This window comes from Haemorhous mexicanus, chromosome 1 (assembly GCF_027477595.1).
Source record: "Haemorhous mexicanus isolate bHaeMex1 chromosome 1, bHaeMex1.pri, whole genome shotgun sequence".
Classification (NCBI taxonomy): domain Eukaryota; kingdom Metazoa; phylum Chordata; class Aves; order Passeriformes; family Fringillidae; genus Haemorhous; species Haemorhous mexicanus.
In genome coordinates this window covers 68844006-68865591 of record NC_082341.1, presented here as the reverse complement: position 1 = coordinate 68865591, position 21586 = coordinate 68844006, and positions in this window count along the sequence as shown.

Sequence of the window (21586 nt, the reverse complement as noted above, 5' to 3'; positions counted from 1 at the left end):
ACGACAAGCACTGGAAACATCATCTGTTACAGATCAGGAAGAAGGACATATGTTTAATCTCCATTTTCTGCAGAGAGAAAGGTTATAGCAATACTTAACACAACTTGAGACAGCAAATATTCAAGGGAAGATGGAATTCATGGTTATTGGTAGAGTGTTCTCAGAGAATGGATTTTTTTTTTTCCCATACTATCTTCATAAGTAAAGAGCAAAGACACTTTGCTAACTAATTCATCTCTCTACTTATCTGTTTAACAATTTAAAATCATCATCCATTGTTTTTTATATGATAGCAATAAACATGGTGAAACCCGTGGTGGATTTCATTAAGTCTTTGGCAAATCTTCCCTTTTTGGGATTAAATCTCTTCTTTGTCTCTTTTTGGGAAGCGTATGGACATAAGGTTTACAGTGAGTAGACAGTTAGGCTTTAGGGGCTTAAACTACATGTTTGATTCAAAGTGGAGTTTCTCTGAAGGCTTGGCTGTTTTCCCTGGAGATTGAACATCTGTTTGATCTCTACTGGAAGACTAGGCACTGTGAGATCCCCTTAACTGAAGATGTCCCCAGCATTTATATGCTGCTTCTGGGGCTTTGTCAACTGCCTTGTCCCCAGCAAGCACTGCTATCATGGCAGTGCATAAATCAGAACTGGAACTTTGATGTAAATGGGGCTGAATCCATTAATTGCTTTAAAAGTCTTTGTGATTTGCATTGTCCCAGAGGACATGCAGTTATAGTGATTCAAAGATCATACCATGCTTTGATGTTGCCAGGGCTGGATTCATTATTGCCTGAAATTGTAAGAACAAAGCTTTACATGGACACTGGGAATTAGCTGGGGGCCAGTGCAAGAAAAGGAACCATGGTATTTCCTTCTCCAGGCTTAATGAGCCTTGGAAGACCCCAGCATTTTCTGGGTATACAGGAGTTTAGTTTCTTTTCTGGATTGCTGTCAACCTGGTTTGTGAAGTACCAGGATAACAGCCTGTGCATGAGTCTGCCTTATTGCACACATGAGGCAGTCTCTCTGAATAGCTTTTAGCTGTAAATCACCTTTCAGCTCTGTGCTTAGTCTCCAAAAACTGTAAAGATATTTTTGCTCACAGATAGATCCCTAAACTCCAGAGTTCAAGTCCCATTGTTCAGGAATTTTACTCAGACTTCAGAGTCCAAAGCTGAACTATTTGTACAAATTTTAGTTTAGCTCTGTGGACTAGAAAAACAAGTCTATTACTTTCCCAGGATTCAGTTAATTCATTATACTGTGTAGAAAGCTAACACGCATGTAAGAAAGAAATCAGATTAATTTTGTAGCCTGCACAGAAATAATTTTAAAATATACACATAGAATGGAAAAATGGGCAACAAAATAACATTAATGAAATCAATAATAATAATTGTAATTAGCAATTACTTTCAGTTTTCCAGACTGGGCAAGGAAGGGTTAAAACAGTTTGTACCAATTATTGACTACAAGATCTGCAAATGATTGCATAAAATTTCCAAAATATGCCTGCAAGCTTCTATTATTGATGTTGTGCCCCAGGACATGCACATATGGATTTAATTGTCTAAAGTGTTTTATTAATTAAATTGCTATGATTTACCTCTCCCATGTTAGCATTTACAGTTTATGAAACAGCTCATAATTAGGAAATGACTATACTGATGTTGCTTGTTTACTTTGCAAGCAATACATAATAGTGCCACATTCCTCTTTTTAAACCCACCCTCCCAGGCTACCTTTTTTTCTAGCCCGATTAACAGGCAACTGCTGCTGGTGCGTTAAATTGCTTTTTGGATGTGTTTAGGGGCAAAGACAACTGCCAGGGCTACTGCTGCTGTCGGAGTGCACAGCAGCATCCTTCTTCCTAGACTGGAAGCTTCATCCAGAGCTCAGAGAAGTTAATGGACCTCTTATATTGATGTGTTTTGGATCTGTCCCAACAAGCAAAAATTAGTCTTTTTTTTCCCCTAAATACAGTATCATGTTGATTGTGGAACATCCTGAATACTCTAACCAGATACATACTGCTTTAGTCTCAGAGACAAGGTTTTGTGTTTACTGGCTCTCAGAAAGATTTTCTAAGATACTCATGAATAAATGCCCTGAAGTTGCACAATTGAATTTATCCAAATGAAAGAGAGGCTGTAAGTTTAAAGTGGAAGAATATTTGCAAATGAATAGATCAAAGGTGCATCAAAAAGTTACTTAGCTGATGAAATGGATAATCCTTCTCTGTCTGAAAGTTAGTATCATTAGATGTATAATTAAATTCTATAGTCTCAAAATTTTGCACATTTTTTGTTTACTTGGAGAGTGCAGACCCTTATGTATATATGGAGGAAGAGAGAGAAGAATGGAGTGTTATTATAGCAGGCAGTTGGACTTGATTGTTGTGGGTCCCTTCCCAATGAAATTTCTATTCTCTTCTATTCTATTCTATTCTAGTCTAGTCTAGTCTAGTCTAGTCCAGTCTATGTGTTAAGACCAGAATGGAAGAGAATGATCTCTTGAGTAAAATTTGCTACAAAATGTCACTTGCTAGTGTATATAAATATTCCTGCTATTTTTCCATTCTCCTACTCTTCATTCTGGGATAAGATCTTACGTAGGCATGGCCCCTTGTGCTCCCATAAATTCCAAAAGCCTTTACAATCCTTGCTGATGCCAAACAACTCAGTACTCTGCTCTCACCAGCCTCCTGCTGAGTTCAGGGACAGTAGGGATGGGCACAATACAATTGATGGCATTAATTCAACTTAAATGTTTGCTGGCTCATTTGTCATGGAAGCTAAAACCCATATGCACCTTTGGTTGAAAGTTGCATTTTAAAAAAAGATATTCTGCAAAGGAAAGAAGATATGAGGGATGGGAAACAGGACTTGGGATGTTCATATGAAAACTGGTGCTCTCCTCTGAAAGTGAATTTAACCCTTCATATGTAAAAAAAGTCTTGCCCTTATAAAGTTTCATGTTATTAGTCTAGCAGTGCAGTAGATATTTGGGTAGTGTCACAGCTTGGATTCCCCTACCAATGTAATGTTTAATAGAGGCCTTTCACCAGACACCAGAATATAAAGTGATCTTTCAACTAGCTACTGTCATTGATCTTAGCAGCCTTGGACTGTTACAGCGGTGCTGGTAAAACATGAGGATCTCTTAGAAATTTTTTCTACCCTGGTGGCTTGTTGAGCCTTTGGTGTGCACTGAATTGTATTTCAAAGTGGTACATTAATAAAGGGGCTTTTGTGGGAGATCATTAAATGGGATTTACTGACTCTGTTGTTTCACCTTTGGTTCTGTTTGATGAATTAGTGAGGTCATGTTTATCTTCAGTTGGGCTGATAAGTTAGTTTCTTCTGTCTTTGCTATTTCAGGAATGGAAAATTTCTGTGACCAAGCAATGCACTAGAAGAGAGTTGAAATCAGATAAATAGGGAGTTTTCAAGTGGATCCTTATTTAATGTCTCAAAATGTTCATCAAAGCCTATTCTACTGAGTCCTATGAAGCCTGCTAGGCAGGAAACATCTTTGAAAACCAGATGTTCATAGTAGGTGCAAAAACCCTGAGAATCCTGACCAAAATATCACTGTTCCCTCAGAGGCAGACTCCCAGGTGACAAAAAATATTCCTTATTCCAGGCCAAGTTCTTCAAACGTTAACAAATTAGTCTCATGCTGGCTTACCCTTGTAAGTACACTAGTACTCTTATTGGTACAATCACAGTTATGGAAATAGTGATTTCATACTAGTCAGGACAGATCCTCCTGCATAAAACCACTGCCTGAAAAATAAAAAGTCTAATCTTTTTCTGCCATTTCCAAAGCTGCAGTGGACTGAGAATATGGACATACCCTAGACTTATCTATCCTTAGGAAACGTAAAATGGTGGTTATTATTCTACACTTGCAGGAGTACCCAAGCCACGCTGATTTGGTGTTACCTGTTTGGGCCCTTATTCCTCTTTCATCGATGGAGATTGACAGGAAGGTGATTTGGAGGAAGGTGATTTGGGTTTAGGTTATTGCTGTAGAGCCTGGGAAAACTCTCCAGTGTACTGAGCTGGGTACAGGCCATGTTCTGTGTCAGCTTTTCATTCCATCTGAAAATCAGCTGTGCACATCTACTCGGTGCTCTGGTTTTCCTAAGGGTAAACACATGAATGAAAGCCGAAGAGTCCCATCGCATCACACAGTAGCCATCACCTCTTACCTGTAGCCACTACTGCCTCTTGGAGGAATCCCTCTTTTTCCACCCGCTGCTGAGAAAGCCTAGGAAGATATACTGGAAAGCTCAGCTTCCTGCTCTTGAAGTGGCAAAGTTTGCTTTCCCACATCTGGGAAGCTTTGAGTAGACTGTTCCTAAACCATGTCACAGGGTGTTCTCTTTGTGAATGCTAATGCAGAGTCACCTCCTTCACCATCACGTACATGCTTCAGGCATCCCACACCTTCACAAGGTGATTTCATTAGGATTCCAATTAAAAGCCTGCAAAGAAATATCTCCGTTTCTCTTTTCCCTCTAAATATTGTAACTTCAGTTTGCTGCTGGAATTTCAAAGCCTGTATCTGTGCAATTAAAGTACCAATTAACTGCTTTTCAGTTTCATTTTCTCATTCACTTCTGGGTAAACTCCCTTACTATAGCTAATAATAATAAAAATGAACTAATAAAAAAAAAAAAAAGAAGAAATGCATGAAATCCTCAAAGATATGATCTAACCTTTATGGGACTCAGAAAACCACTTAGTACCAGCACTTGTTGTAATGTTTAGCTCCATGAGAGCAGCAGCGGTAAACCTACTACTGCAACGTTTTTGCCTCTTTAGAATATTAATTTATTGAATTTAAAATGGCAACATCAGTGTCAGCATGACATCTTGAAATCCCTGCCATGATTTTCAGCGTGTGTACAGAGCATTTCTGGCTGGAGCAGCATGTGGACAGCCTCTGGCTGGTGCAGAGCTCTGCTTGATCTCTCTGCTTGGCTGCTGGAAGCCCTAAAGTGTTTTCTTCCCCTTATGGAACAGCTCACCTTTGCTATAATGGACAATGTAGCAAGCAACAAGCACAGGATATGGGTAATGCTGCTGTGCACTCCTGCACCCTGTTGAAGTTGTTTGCTTCTCAACCAAAAATGACAGTGAAAAATTAATCTGGTATGTTTTAACAGAAGACTGTTTCTAAAGGCATGCATATATATCTTGCCACCAAAAATTTTTTTTTCAACAATAAAATGTCATTCCTAACTGAGGGTTTGGTACAAAGCCCAAGAGAATCAAGAGAGTGATTTCTTCTCACTTCTTTAGGGTATGGATGAAGCCCTTCAAGAATTTTTTTTTCTCTCATCCACAACTCTTGTAAGTGACATGTAGAATCTCTGATCCAAAAGAGTGTTCCATAAATTGGGCTTTGTAAGAAATAAGGAGCAGAAGTTTTTCCCATGCCTTGTCACATCTAAAACTTCACCTGAAGCTGTGAAGTACTGCATATTACTGTGGCTATAAATGTAAAAATATCTCACCTGGTTATCTGCAGGACCAGATGTTCAGAAATGCTCATCTTGCACAGGAGGACCAAATTACGTAGCCAGAGCTGTGAGACCAGTCCTTGGATGACATCAGTTGTAGCAGTCCTCTGGTGGCCTTAGGGTAGGATATGGTGGCTGTGGATCCATCCCATGGCTTCTAGCGTCCGTCACCACATTAGTCCATAATTACTATGGTCTCCTTTCTAAGCCACAGATACAGGTTGTCATTTCAGGTGCCCAGAAACAGAAGTTAAGCCCTTTTTGTTGAGCCTTCACTTGAAAATTTAGCCTCATATATGCTTCTGCCAGGTAGTCATGAATGAATGCTACAGTAAGCCAGGAGGTTCCAGCAGAAGTGGAAGCTACACTTGGCACCCAGGAAAAGATAAATCCATGTCATTTTCCTCTTACATTTTATCTCTTGCGACAATATTCATTGGCCCCAAGTGACATATTTTATGACTGCCTTATTTTATTAAGCACTAAGCAAAATCTGTATTTCTCCAGAGCACTGAGGGGCCACCAGTGTGAATGTCATTAACATGCTAAAGAGTTCTGCTTCAAGAATAGTGTGACCTGTTCGTTTGTATGTTAATAGAGCTCATGTCTAGAAAGATTGGAAGGCAGTCTTCCACCAGGCATAGGCTGGTGTGGACAGGGCTCCTGTGAAATAACAACAGCAATAATAATAAAGTCAGTACCTTTTATACCCCTTTTATAGCACCTTTCATTCAAACAACTCCAAGCACCCTGAAAATTAATTAGGCCTGACAGCTATTCTGGTACAATCTGTTGTGGGATCTGAGAGATTGTAGGTGGGAAAAGAGTGAGATTTGCCCTAAACTCCAAGGGAAGTCGATGTGTGAGCTGTGGATAGAAGCTGTAGTCCCAATTCATACTTCCCTGAAGTCAGACTATAAGGCAACTTCATCTATACAGTGCAAAGAACACAGGGAGTTTAGAAGATGGAGAAAGAAATTTCTCAGAAATAAGATATCCATATTAATTATTAATTTTCAGTCTGGGTTCCTGAAATCAGCTTCTCTATAAACACATAAATAAAACTGCCCTGCTTTTCAGTGACACTGAGCACACACAGCTAGATTTCAGTTTAAGTTTAGGCACCTCAGTATGAATTTAAACTTCTTGTTGAAAGGATCTGGGATTCAAACTGGCGGCAATTCAGCATAACAGCTAATGGAATCTGGTTATTTTCTTGATGTACAACTGATCTGTCTGTGTTGTAGCTAAGGTTAAAACATGTCTTTGTTAGACTAAAAGAACCATAGGTCTATAACAGGTCTGTTTTACTCATAGGACCAGGTTATGCTGCAAAGACATTTGGCTGACAGGCAGAACCACTGATGAGAACTCCAAGTCCTGTGTGGGTTCAGTGGCATCACCTGAGTGCAGGAGTGAAAAAAGTCTGTGAGAACTTTTCCTCACATTGACCCAGGAACCTGAATCCTTCTATAAGCACAAATTTGTCCCCATTTTGTGGTTACATCACTCCTGTAGCTTATCCCCTGTATTTAAATGGATATATAAGTGCACTCCTATCAGCAATATTAAACACTTTTGAAATAAACTCAAAAGACTCACTGCAGAGAATGGAAAAGGTTGTCTCTGCTTCTTACCCCAATTTCTTTGTCATGTACATAGAGTTAAGGGGAAGGATCAAATCAATTGCTCTTCCTCACTGGGTCCAGATTAAAAAATACACCTCCCCAGGAAAGCTGTGAATTGCACATTCCCAGCTCAGTACTTGCTCTAGACAGTTTTTTGTATCACATAAACAGTGTAAATGGGCCAACTGAAATTTAGTAGGGCAGGGCAGCAAAGTCCAAGTTTTGCCCTGTCCCCAGATTTGCATGTTTTGCAACTCAAGACATCCTTGATTTTCCTCATCGGTCTTTCTTGGGGACTGATAAACAGAACAAAGTAGGTGCTTCTGTGTAGTAGCAAAGTTACACCTTTAATCAGAAGGAGATTATGTGGCTCAGCTCTGTATCTGTGTACTTCCTGTTGTGCTGACAGAGGATGCAGAGCAGACCATGCAACCAACAACATCTTTGCCCTGAGGAGTATTTAATCTGAGGGACAAGGAGAAACAACCAGTCAGACATATAATTACTTTGCCATAGGAATAAGGCAGTTTCATCTGGTTGATTATAAGGATATGTATTTAAATGAAGAATTAAGGAGAAAAAAAGTAATTGCTTTACTGAAATAATGGCAGGTACCTGGGAAGAGATGCATAAAAAAGACTAAAGATGATTCATTAGGCAGGAATCAGAAGAGACCTCAAACACACACCAAGGATTTTCTCGCTGCATTCAGATGAAGCCAAACATTGGCATTGTGTAATTACAAGATTTTTTTCTTTTTTAAATTCAGATGGAAAGTGTCTAAAACTGCTGCATAATCTGCACTTTTGGCTCTCATCCATACCATGGTCTAGCCACATTGTGTAGAAATTCTTCCTGTTTTTCTTCAAGAATTTCCTATTTTATGCTAAGGATTAATGTTGTCTGTCACTCAACAATATATCAAATGACCTAATTTACCCAGCAAGGTAAATATTAGACAATGACCAGAAATACCACTTGATAAAGTAGCAGCAGAGTCTAATAACAGGGGGTTTTATCAAAAGAAAAAAAAATAAAAGAAAAAAAAAGAACACTGGGTAATTTCCATTTGATTCCCTTTAAGGCTGGAATGGGTTGAAATTTACTTGAATTCAAGGAGATAAAATCAACTAAATCATACTCTGTCTGTGGGAATTGAAATTCATGATGTCTAAACATTAAGGGAATGTTTTGAAAACCTAAGAAATGTGAGAGATAAAAAAGAAGCATAATGATTTAAAAAAAAAGAAAAATGAAGAAAACAAGCAGAATGGGGGAAGATGTAAAATAGGGAAACACAACATTTTGGAGAGGGCCTTCTGTAAATGAATTTTTTTGGGTGCATCTTCCATACATGTTCACATTTTACAGAGGCTAATTTCATTCAGGCTAATTGAACCCAGAATGTTTTTAGAGGTTATTTTGCTAATTACTATATTCAGAGCTTCCCATCAGCCATGCAAGTCTATGCCACTTCAGGCCATTTGATATATCTCAGCCTACTGGTAAAAGTAGCAATAAAATTTACTTAACTGATAGAGTCATATCAAAACCAGCAATACACTGCTAATTGCAACAATCCAATTTAGAAGTGACAAACCAGCCAAGGAAAAGTTAGCATCAGCACATGATAGCATTTTTGACCTTCTTCTGAAGGGCAACACAGTATTTTGGTGAAAGCATTAATGTGAGTTAGATTAGGGTTACAAGTTGCTCAGGGGATTGCCTGTCAGTTAGAAGTAGAAGAAATTATGTCTATTTTACTGGAGTCCAGAGATGTAAATTTTGTTGCAGGTTGTGTGAAACGGTTTCCCTTTCTTGAGAAATAAACATTTTTACATTTTTACATTTTTACATTTTTACATCTTTACGTTTTTACATTTTTACTTTATTTAAAAAGCATATAATTATGTAGCCAGGTTTCCATCTTGTTAAAGAGGGTAAAACCCCTTCAAAAGCTCCTGCATGAGCTCCAGTCTCAAAGAGTGACATAGGAGCACAGTATGTGGGGGTGGAAAAAAATAAAGGAAAAAACAGAGAATGTTTAACATTCAGAATTTGTCCACAGCTGATAATTTATTGGAACTCATCTGTAACAAGGTCTGGCACTGATTTATAAGTTGATTTGAAAAATAAATAAAAGTGATAGAAACCTGCATTTGGTTTTAATGATAGACTGTTGCAGCATGAAAAGTAAGGATATGAAACATTGCAAGGAAATTAGATATTATGCCCTGAAGACAACTGCAGCTACCAGCCCATTAATTGTTAGATATTTATTATTAAAAATTTCTTTTCATGAGTGACTGCAGAATATTTGCACTCTTAAAGTTGTTGAGTTCTGACATGAATGAAGCATATAAAGCTCATTTTTTCTGCCCTCTCTGTGTCCGTGTGTTTGCGTTTGTGGACCTGACAAGGTAGCTGACCCAAGAATGTGATGAATCTTTCCTGCACAAACCAAACACACAAGTGCTGCTTCTGAATTGAAACTGAATAAAATAATGACTACAGGGAAGTTTGCTACTGTTCTGAATTTCAATAGCAAGGGGCTTGGCAGTGCTTGGAAAATAGTCTTCCTGAAAGTAGAGAGGGCCCAGCTCTGTTTCCAGTGAGATGAACAGCATCCCCCAAAAGCTCTGACAATCAGTATGGATAATGTATCATCTCCTGTGTGTTCCCAGAGCTGAAGTAATTATATACCAAGTGCTGCAGAAGAGGAGAGACAGGTAATGAGTCAAAACCAGAAGTGTATATTTAAAAAGTCAAAAAGAAGGGAAATAAAATATCTCTTTAAAAAGTCCTCTAAAACTCTTGGCAAACTGAGGCGTTATATCATGCCTTAAAAATACAGAGGAAATCCAATGACATTAACTCTAAAACAAACCAAGTTCATGGAAAGGCAAGACTTTCTAACACATCCTCCCACTTCTCTACTCCCACCTGAGAAAACAGCCAGCACTGATGGCCTTGTGACAAAGCAGTACCTAAGGAAAAGAGCACACACAGGAGGCACAGGGAGGTGTGTGAGTGTTGATTGCCACATTGACCTGCTGAGTGACGGTGGGTGCTGACCTGCCTGTAGGAATACAGATATTAACATGCCCTTTCTTGTAAAAGTATTTTGAGGACAACTAAGGAAAATGGGAAAGGCATAGGGAGAGAAAAACGTAATGTTTTACTATTATGTGGTTGTTAGATTGTGTTAATATCTAGACTCACAAAACATTGCCCACATACATAAAGAGAAACGGTCCCCATTTCAATCTGTCTATGATTTACCTCAGAATTTGCTATGAATTATTAGCAGCTATAATAATTAAGTATGCTAATAATGTGACTACAGAGGTTTAGTGGAGGAAGATAGGATTTAAAATCCTTGCTACTTAGATTGTCTGAGGCGAACCATGATGAGCCTGTACAGTATTTGGATCATGAGAGGCAGGAAGCAGTACATGCCTCCTTGTTCCTCTTTTCCCTTCAAGGTTGTATAAACAGTTTATCTGCATTTCTCTATCCTCTTTTCACTTGGAAAACTCTCTGTAAGGTTTCATGCTTTACACAACAGGACTTCTGAAAGCAGAGATGTGTTCAGCTCTTGGTAAAAGGTATCTGGTACTTAATCCTTGGGATGTGAACATTTCTCTCTCTATAATGAAATATAACTTACATTCTACATTACTGTTCTTTCCTTGCTGGTATTTCTGAGTGGTTCCTAAGGAAGATAAAATCAGGCAGGCCAAGACTTCCACTTCAGAACATGGATTTAAAAACAGAGGAACATTTTATGCAGTGCAGAAAAAGACAGGCAGCTATTAAAGAAGATTCACAGTTATAGGCAAATATATTAATAGTGGGGTTAGCTCTTGAAATGAGAATTTATAACATCCCTTAACCTAATCCCTCATTAAGATAATATATTCCCACCCTCAAGGTCTCACATCACAGCTAGCACTAGGCAAATAATTAGTAACAAACAATTCATTTGATCAATTTCAACTCCTCTTTTAAAATGAATTGCTAGCCAGTGAAGTACAATTTTCTCAAATATATTTATAATTCAACATTATTTTCCATTTTTTGTGACGTATTTGTAGCATGGTGTTTTTCCAGGAAGAGTTGGGTGCTTGATGGTAGCTAGTTGAGGCATTTTGAATTTTACTTGCTGAACACCCACGCTTTAAAGATGCAAATATTATTTCCCCTAAATTGAGTACATGAACCTTTTAATCCAAAACTCACAGATGACAATGGGAGCTCTTTGCTCTGAGGTCACATTGCCCAAGAGACATTGCCCAAGCTTCCTTTGTAGTAAGATGAGAGGGAGACCTGTTTTTATCCTGCTGCTGAGAGAGCATCCTTGCATAGTGAAGGTTGCAAGCCGAGGTGCTAATTAAGGTAGACTTAGGAAGTTACTGCACCAGAAGCATTTCCTGGTGAAACTCCATCAAGTATCCAAACACTTGCTGAAGTACTGACTATGCCTCTTGCTCATCTGCCCTTCTGCCTGCTGTGGAGAAACCTGTGGGAGTCTAGATAGTAAGCGTGGCATCCAGAGGACTGAAAGGCTGTGAAATGAATTGGGGTCTCTGACACAGCCCTATCTGGGCCACCACAACAGCCCTGGAAGGAATTTTCAAACTACATTTTTTTGTGTTATATCAGTCAGAATGAGAGCAGTTATCAAGCTAATGAAATTAATAAAATAAATAATTAATAAGACAAAGGAAGAGCAGTACAGAGGTTATGGTACAAAGGCACCGGGCTGGGATCCAGCAGGCCCACATTAGAGTCACTCTCTTTTCTTTTCCTCTGAAGTGGGAGAAGTATATTGTCATTTTTCACATGTGGCTGACTGCCCATTGGTTTGGTTTTCTTCCCATGACAAAGGTGACTTTGCACCACAGGGCTGTTTGCAAGGCAGAGCTGGGTATGCGTTACCCCAACACAAACAGCCAAAGCTACGTGATTTAAATAACCTCCCTAAGACAAGTACTGTAAATCCAGAAAATTCAATTAAAGTCCCACTTATGAAACTATGGGGAAAAAAGCAGAGAATGTAACTAAAGCCCTCAGCCTCATCTCAGCCTGCCGAGATGTGAAGCTGACAGACAGGAATTTTAGGTCTTCAAATTAAAGACTTTTAAAACATCACTATACATTTTTCCTTCAGTGTTTTACCCTTAGCATGCCTGGATGCAAAGCAGGGAAAAGGTGTGGGCTGTTTGGGATAGGAGGGTAAAGTGATAAACTGGGCTGTTCTGGTTGGGGATAGTTATAACCTTCCCACAAAATTGATATTCTCTGCATTTACATTATCAAAATGTGAACTCAAATTTAATTTAGCTCAAGACTCCTTAGGATAAACTATTAAAATCCTGTTACATTAATGCCAATTAAGAAACTACTAAGTACTAGCACTTAATATTCCTAATGAAGGCACCATTAAAAATTTACAAACCTTGAACACCCATGCAGACCTTTACTCCAAAGGAAAAAAAAAAAAAAAAAAGGCTGGAGCAAAATCAAAGGAAAACAAGCATGCATTTTGAATTTTTTTTCTCCCATTTACTTGCTGTTTTAGAGGACTTTCAGAGTGGCAAGATCTTAAAAGAACAGGTAAAACAAAACCCAGGTATTTCGGCACATTGAGAATTCACTCTGGAACCCCTGCTAAACAGCCATGTCAGCCTTATTTTGGAGGAGTAACAGAAATGTGAAGATCAGATTTCCAGGTGTTGATGCTCCAACTATAGTGCTAGTAAATATAAAGAATAAAATTGGAAAAAATATTTTGTGCTGATTCTATTTTGTCTTGTAAACTGGTAAGATACAATGCACCTTTAATATAAGACCTACATAGAAGATCTAATTCTGTTATTTCAGCTCCCTCCTAGCTACAAAACTGCCCAAGTAAATAATGTTCCACAATGTGGTGGGAAAGTGTCCATCTTCTCATCCTCTTATTTAAACCTCCTCTATGAACTTGTACCATTACAGCCTTCTCAAGTAAAAGGGACTGAAGGAGCCAGGATGATTGGTGTGGTAACTTGATCACTGGATAAAGGTCTGTTCCAGCACTGAACTAAAAATGTAACATCTTGTCTTAGATCAAACACTATTTCTGGTAAGACTGAATTGTTCTTTCTTGGCTTTTGTTGTTCCTACCTTTTCTACCACCAAAATATTACCTACACTTTCCCTAAGGATGAAATTTGTCCTCAGCCCAAGCCAAATCATACACACGGTCACTCCAGTTTGGCTGTTGAGTTTGAAGGAGTATAAATTGCTGAAACTCAGCCCCAGGGTGGAGCTAGTTGATCTCATTTTGTGGTAAAGAGTATGTTTTTGCTTTTCTTCAAGAATTTCTTCTAGTCTCAATTTGTATACACAATTTCTTTAAAAACCATCCATTGTTGTTCATTATTCTGCAAAAACACACTAATTTCATGCATATAAAACATATGAGCTCATACAAGTGTGCTGTCCTCCATTGACAAGGCAAGGTCTCAAATACTTTCTTTTTCTCCAGGAAACACGTCATTTTTGGCAGAACAGAGTAACTAATTCCTCTGTTTCAACAGGAGATCCCAAAGATATGAGATTCTGTTTTCTTCTGAAATGTAAGCAGCAGTTACAGTCTTCTTGCAGTGAAATAACAATAGATCTACAGTCCACGCAGCTCATATGTGTCAACAGGCTTCATGGTACACTGTGCAGGGCACTACATTCAATAGAATTTGGACAAATTTGTAGTTAATACCCTTCTTGCAAACTAACAATACAGATTTGCACAGATAGCTGTGGAGAGCAGGGAGTTGTGTCTGAACAGAACTTTATTAATACATTTTTAAAAAATAAGATGCAGTAATGCCAGACACAGACTTCTGAGCAACAAATACAAGTAAATTACTTGGTTTGCTTTTGGATGCTAGAATTCCAGAGGCAAAGAGATGAAATTAAATTAGACTTATAAGTGTCAGTTATTTCACTGTCAAAATAAATCTGCAATTGACTATATGGCAGTCAAGAGAGTCAGGATGTAGCTCACACTTTAACAGAAATGAAATTACACCTGATAGAAAAATGTGTTGGTTTTGTTTATTGGTAGGATAATATAACAGGTATAAATTCAGACTTAATATTAACTGGTTTTGCTGAGAGGGGAAATGTTCATCCCTACAGCAGTGGGCAACTCACAGGCCACTGGTACTGCTGTTTTGAGAGCTGGATATTGAGAGATTGCAAGCAGTGGGGCTTTGCTGTGATTTTTCACCACTTTTTCTGCTAAAGAGACTGCTGAGGTTATGAGGCTTCACATGTATTCAAGGAAGTATTGGCTGCATCCCTCTGCTCACTCCCAGATATTCTCCAGCTCTTTGCAAAATGTAACTGAGTTCAGGTCACAGACACATCAAAGCTGCTGCAAGGTACGGAAGAATGTGATTTTACACTGTCAGCTATTCCACAGTAAAATCCTACGTGCGCAACACACGAGATAATTAATGAGACTTTCCAGGGAGAGGTGTGCACACATGGGCAGCTCCTACTGTGTGGAATTTTTCTGAGTCTCACATCACAGGAATTTGTGGACACAAACTCTTTGCTGTCTATCATCCATTTTAAGGAGCAAAACATTTACATATTTTTGGGGATCTGGTCCTTATATTTAATAATTCAAGACCTTTGCACAAAGAAATAGTCCATGTATCTTCTGCTCAAAAGGAGAACGAAATGAACATTCAATAAGGGCATAGTTGTCATGGTGAAAGGAATAAAAAACAATTAAAAAAATCTTACACAGTACAAAATTAGTAACTAGGATGCCAGCTTTTTAAATGTATTCTCCAGTTATGAGAAAATGAAAAGGGTAAGGGCAGAGGAGCAAATATGGAGATAAAGCCACAAGCAATTTAGTGTGGGTTGCACCTCTGACTAAAATAAAACAACATTCTCCCAAAGGCTCTCGTCCCCATGTAGCTACCTCAGCTCTTTTTCTGTTACTGCCTTAAAACATCAAAGAGCAGAAAAATCAAGCTTTTTGCAAGAAATAACTGAGGTAATGGATGTACTGCCAGGACTCCCTGCTGTGGCAGTTTGGAAAGGATGATGCACTATGCACCATCTTATTTGCTGTTGTGATGAGTTTCAGACATGTACCATTATTTACTACATGATGCTGAGAAAATAATGCATGTTACCAATTCTCTTGAAGAGAGATTGCAATGATAGAAATGAACATGGACAAGAAGAGATGCAGTTTTTACTGCGAGTCTCAATAAATAAACTAAACAAAGGATAAAAGCCTAATATTGAAAATTACTTGTTAATAATCCCCTGTACAATAAAATTCGAATTAGGAAAAATAAAACAAAATTAAAAGAATCAATTTGAACTCCCTAAACTGTGCGAAACACAAGTATCTGCATTTTCTAAAAAACATATTTTAACACTCTAAGTCATTAGAAGAAAGGGAACAGTTAATCTGACCAAAAAACCACAGCTCCAGAAGAAGAAATCTAGTTTATTGAGGAAATTGCACACTAAATTATAAAAAGCTCCCTTTGGCCACTTGTGTACCGACCAAGCATTGTTCAGTCATTTTCGGTTTTGCACAGATATTCTCAGATTTGGAGGACCTGCACTGAAGATGACTGACAGACGCCATCCTTTTTCCAGACACAGAGCCTCAGCAGACCTACATCAAGCAAGATACACATTTAAGAATAATCTGCCTTAACAGTGGATCTCCATAGACAGGAAGAGAAATTTTCCATGGAGAGGGGCAGCCTGATGCTCTTCTGTGGTGGTCAAATTAGATATTTTCAGAACAGTAAAGTAGTAAAGGCTCAACAGTATTTAAATTGTCTTCAATTCCTTTGAACAATCCCTGTCCTGAGCCTCAGTTTGATTACTGAAAACTGCTTTGTATCTGTTGCATTCAATGTAAAAGTAGGATGGCCAAGAATTAATACTATTGCCCTCCAACACATCTTGATTTTCATTCCTTTCTTTATCCTGCCACAGTGTAGAGTGCAGAAATATAATCTGGTAAAAGATATCACATTGCACCTTTCTGATACACAGCTACACCTGTTCTCCATACAAATTTAGCTCTCAGTAGGAAGAAAGCTAGCTCTCTTCACTAGTGACATTTTTACTGAGATGCCAAACAATGTATCATTTGTACACAGTCTATACTTCAACTTCCCAGAAAAAAACCTGAATTCTCATTTATCAAAGAATAGATTCTATTGAAACTGTTTTGATGCAAAATTTACCAAGTCTAAGATGTTCGATTCAAGCAGCCTCTACCTATGTGCCTGGGGATCCAAAAGCTTCTGGCAATAAGTGGTCTCAGACCTGGCAAGCATGCAAGCATGATAGCTTAATCTCAGGCTGTTTTAATCCCAGGAAAGATGAAGTCTGCAAGCCAAGCTTGTACAGGCAGGCATGAGCTATTTATTAAGAATAAGGAGTCCAAGGAAATCAGGTGTGACTCAAAGTAAGGATTAGCTACCTTTAAACCAGTTTTTATCTACAAAGTTACACAGAATTTGTTTTCTTTTATATATTTCCTAACAGCAAGAATACAGTCTTCATTTGAAGAGGGCAAGCACTCACTCAGTTTATTGTCTATAAGCTGCACTGCACAGGATAGTGTAAATTAGGTATACAGCACTACCAGCTGTCAGCTTGAACTGCTTATTAAGGGCAACTTTTAGTGTACTTCTCACTAAAAAGATTTTCCGGTAGCAAAATTTGGATAGTACACAAAATAAATAATCCTAACTTAAGGCTAAATCAACAAAAGATTAAAGGCATGTTAAAGCCTAAAGAGCTTAAATTCTGCTTGTTGCTGCCTGAAGCCTATACAAACTCTTCTTTATGCATTAAAGCCTTCCAGGGGCCTCAAATCACCTTTGAGAGCACAGAATAGTTTGGTTTAGAAGAGACCTTTAAAGGTCACTTGGTCTAACCCTCTGCAATGAGCAGGAACACCTTCAATTAGATCAGGTGGCTCAGAGTCCTGTCCGACATAACCCTGAATGTTTCCAGGGATGGGACATCTACCACCTCTCCGGGCAACCGTTCCACTGGTTTGCCACTCTCATTGTAAACAGTTTCTTCCTATATCTAACCCTCTTTTAGTTTAAAACCAGTATCCCAGCACAACAGCCCCCAATAAACAGTTTGTGCATGTTTCTTGCAGACCCTGTCGTGCACTGGACTTTTGCACAGACCTGCTCCTATGAATGCCTCAGTTACTACAGAACTGTACTTGAGTGGAGTTTATACTCAGGTTCTGAACAAGTGAGAGGGCATCTACCACAGCTGTCCATGTCCATGCAGAACACTGACAAGAAGGCAGCAAGCAGCGTAGCAGCACTTCCAGAATACCTGCGGGTCAGGTGCCGCACTACAGCAGCAGAGAGCTTTGCCAGCTCTAAATGTAGAAAATAAAAAGCAACCATGAACTCCTGTATTGACAGTATCAATTTCATCTACAAGTGTCTTGCATTTGCTCAGTCACATATTCTTGTTTTGCACTGAGCAGCAGTTACCCAATGAAGGTGTCTCTCTCCCCATGGGATTGTGCTCTGGAGGAAGTCCCTGTGCAGCCAGAACCACACAATCAGGCGTTCTCAGCATGGCGCTGCCAGCCCCAGCAGTTATTGTAGCCAACTCAGAGATGCTCGTTTTAAGCATATTTATTAACAATTTGTAAACAGGAGAAAAACTGGAAGATAGACAAAGACAGCAAGATTAAAGATCACAGAGTGACTGAGGTTGGAAAATGCCTTTGCCCTTGCTCAAAGCAAAGCCACCCACAGCCAGCTGCCTAAGACCATACCCAGAAGGTTTTTGAATATATCCAATGATGGAGACTTATCAACCTCTCTGGGCATTCCATGCCAGTGCTCAATCACCTTCACAGCAAGAAAGTATTTCCTCTATTATTCAGAGGGAACCTCCCGTGTTTCAGTATGTGCCCACTGCCCCAGGGCTGTCACTCTAGGCTGCCCCAGCTTTGTGCCCATTCTTCAGTGTTTGTACACATTGATGGAATTCCCCCCACCATTCTCTTCTCCAGGTTGAGAGATCCCAGCTCTCTCAGCCTTTCCTCACAGGTGAGATGGTCAAGTCCATCATCTTCTTTTCACTTTGCTGGACTCTCTCCTGTAGCCCCATTTCCCTCTTGTGCTGGTGAGCCCAGAACTGGACACAGCACCACAGATGTAATGAAAATTACAAAGTAAAACTTTATACTTAAAACATAAGTAATAAAAAAAAAAAAGGAAAAAAAGAAGAGGAAGCATAAAACTGAGAAATCCAACAAAGAAAACATCCAAATAACCAAAAGTAGAGACAAGCAATACATTGCTAACATATCTCAAAAAACTAGCACAACAGCCCAGTCGAGATGTAGAGAAGTGTTAAGTCAGCATTGTATTCTAAGCTGACTATTTGTGCATGAATATTCTTTATTGCAATAGTCTTTGCTACTCTACAAGAGAATGGCAAAGTGATACAGAACCCACAATGCATCATTATGCTTAATTCCTCATGTGATGACAACTCCTCATAGTTTTCCCAGAGCAGCAGCTTTTGACTAGTAGCAAGGTGCACCAGTCATCTTAAAGTGAAGGATATTACGCTTCTCCTAAAACTGCTACTGTGTCCACAGAGGTGCTCACAGAAAACAACAAATCATCAAAAAGTGACAATGCAAAAAAGCTTCAAATAAAATGCAGAAAAGCTATTTTATGGCTCTCTCATTTTCCCTTTAAATTTTACTCGTACAGAACAAGGAAGAGAAACAATTTAACATCTCTAATGCTGGGGGTAAAAGAAAATTGACCTTACATTGGTACCATTTCATTTAAAGTACAGATGGGCTCTGCTGGACTTGGGGCACATTGGATTTAGTACTCCCTGCTCATCAGACTTACCAAGGCAACTTTGGGCAAGATACCATTTATGCTACATCTCTGAAATGGAGATAGGGCTTTTCTGCCTCATAGGCAAGACTGAAACTAATCTCTAAAAGCTGAAACATGAGGAGTTTTATATTAAATATTAAAATTAATATAAAGACTTTTAAACAGGTAAAATGTAAAAGAAACCCCTTCCACTAACAAATTCTGAGCTATTAACTAAACCATATATAAAATCCCTCCAGAAAAAAAGTATTAATCCATTTAATTACTTCCTTAACTTGTGAAGTTTACTTATTATTTCCTGCCCTCCAGAGTATACAAGCAATTTTATACCTCTTTTCAGAACAGTAAACAACTCAAAAAGTTTCCATGATTGAACAAGCAGCAGTCAAACATGAGAAAGGGGCTTGTTTGTGCCTGGGAGCATGGGAGGCAGAAATAAAAGAAACAATTAAGACATACCAGGTTAGTGAGGAAGGCACTTATAAAAGGAAAAAAAAGAGCACTTGAAATAATTTATTTCCTCTTCCTCTAGTTCTCACAGGCAGGCAAGGGAGAAGAGAGATTTTCTTGGAAGATGGAATGAGGTCAAGGAGTTAACTCATATGTGCACTCATCAAGAACTTTCCAAAAATAATGAGAAGTATGGAAGATTTTTTCATGGAGAATAAAGGATTTAAAGTAATCACCCAGATGGTTATAAATTATATCAAACAGAAAATCTGTAACGTGACCAACCTGCAACAGTGTAATGCAAGCCTTTAAATGGAGGAATACAAACTGAAACAATACACAGTGCATAAACAGAGCACGTTGAAAAAGGATTTCACATCCAAAAGCAAGAAAGAAAAGTAAGGAAGTAAGGAAGACAAGTAGAAATGATATAAAGCCTAAGCTTTAGCTTAAAAAGTTTGGTAAGTTCAAAGCACAGGAGTGGTAAAACAAGATGAAGACAAACAGTTTTATGCAAGATCAGGAAACACTATAGGTTTGGAGGGCAGGGCATTAGTTCTTCCACACTTGTATTCCCACACAGGTACCTGCGTAATCAGCAGTTCTGCTGATACTGAAGTACTGAAATACTGAAGAAATCCACTGCACAGTCAATTACTTCATTACTGAACTGTGCAAGACAAATGCAAAAATGTAACATGAAAGCAACTGCAAATGCATGCTGATTTAGGAAAACAGAGCTCCCTCAGCTATCCAAAGGAGGCAGAAGCAGGAGTCACAGAGGCAGACTGCTGACATCAATGGAGATGCTGGTCAGACTTAAATTTTACTGAGAATTTCAATGCTGTTTTAACTAATTGCTACATCACAGATTTTTTTTTTTTTTTTTTATAGAGAGGAAAAAGTTGAGTAGGACAAGAATGAGAAGCAACTAATTCACATTATATTTAGATAACAAATTTTCTGGTGAGACAATTGGTTGGCTTTTCCTATAGTTTCACCATGCCTACTGCAGAGCCCAGGAAACAATAAGTATAAAATGCAACAGCTACTATGACCAGCCTTCAACACTGGGAAGGGTTAACCAATACCCCAATATAAGTGCTCTTACACGAAAAATAAATAATTTACAGGTACTTTGTGGACAAGCCCTTATTCATGTTTCATAGACAACACAAATCCAACATACATATCAACCCCAAAATTTTGTAGTAAGAACACTTGCAGGTTTGTAAGGTTTTCTAACTTGCATGCACTACGAAGCTTATTAAAAAAACCCCACAACCCCACAAACAGTAATTCACTGAAATTAGGTTTTCTTAAAGGGGGCATCAAACTCCACAGACCATGATGTGTGGCAAATGATGAACTACTCTCACTTGTGTGTGCATTTTCTTTAACACAAATATTGTTGATTGGCAAGACTCACACCTATGAAAATAAAGGGCTAACTCTTAAATCTATGCTAATAACAGTAAATCTACAATATCCCTCCGTATATAAAAATAATTTTGAAGTACATCAGTAAAACAAAACATACACTTCTACAGTTAAGAAAATTATTAAAAAAATAAATCAAAACTAGTTAATGAGCTAATGACAGCTCATTACTCAGTCCTGTATACAATAGAAAATAAATTAAAAGGTGAATTATTGATTACTATTCTCTCCAAAGAGACACAATAGAGACAAAACTGGATTATATTAACTGTCCAGAAACATACATACTACATTTGAATTCTAGTCAGAAACTTAGTGACTGACTTCTCATCTATTTAAATAAAACAGATGCCAAATGAATTACATTTACTATGACTTTCTGCATATATTGTAGCCTTCACATAACTTATTTTCCTGAAGGATAATAAAGTTTAGCAACAGGCAGAGTTTACAGATGGCAGAATGAGGACTTCGTAAAAAGTAAAATTATCTTAACATCACTGCATTTAGTAGAAAGAATGCAAGGGAATGTAAGAGCTGATAAATATTACAGGGAAAGAAGTGTATCAATCCCCTTGACTTGGTCA